The 406-nt window shown below is 40.4% G+C and overlaps 1 long non-coding RNA gene across 1 annotated transcript in view; it reads right to left on the bottom strand.

Annotated features, from left to right (window-relative positions):
• LOC106818460 overlaps positions 1-158 on the bottom strand; it is a 15814-nt gene extending 15656 nt beyond the window's left edge. Inside the window, exon 1 of the long non-coding RNA XR_001395225.1 lies at positions 86-158. This is a non-coding gene — a long non-coding RNA (uncharacterized LOC106818460). The remainder of the gene's footprint in view (positions 1-85) is intronic.
• Between the last annotated feature and the right edge of the window lie 248 nt (positions 159-406).

Genomic DNA, 406 nt, shown 5'->3' with positions numbered 1-406 from the left:
CCCCTGTTTTCATAGCGTAACCTGTGGGCAATATTGGGAATAGGACATTTATAACTGTAATAACCTAATCTAATAACAAATGAACCTGATAAAGCAGAATATTAATGTGAGGTTTCGTCCACGCTCGTCCATGTTCGTCCATCCATGTTTGTATACGTGATCGTCATGTGAACGTCTTTGTGATTGGTTGGTGACGTCAACGTCACTAGAAACGAACAGCTGATTGTGTTTATACTTTACCATTGTCAATAATAAGATAAATAGAGCGTAAATCCGGGGGTCCCGAGAGAGAAGTTGGAGAAAGAGTTCGATAGAAGGGAGTTCGAGAGAAGGTTCGATAAGGAGTTCTAAAGAGAGAGTTCGATTGGGAGTTCGGCTTAGGGAGTTGTAAAGATAGATAATACTA

This window comes from Priapulus caudatus, unplaced genomic scaffold, assembly GCF_000485595.1.
Source record: "Priapulus caudatus unplaced genomic scaffold, Priapulus_caudatus-5.0.1 Scaffold2257, whole genome shotgun sequence".
NCBI lineage: Eukaryota > Metazoa > Priapulida > Priapulimorpha > Priapulimorphida > Priapulidae > Priapulus > Priapulus caudatus.
The sequence above is the reverse complement of the archived record's forward strand: the minus strand, read 5'-3'. Positions and strand labels throughout refer to the sequence as shown.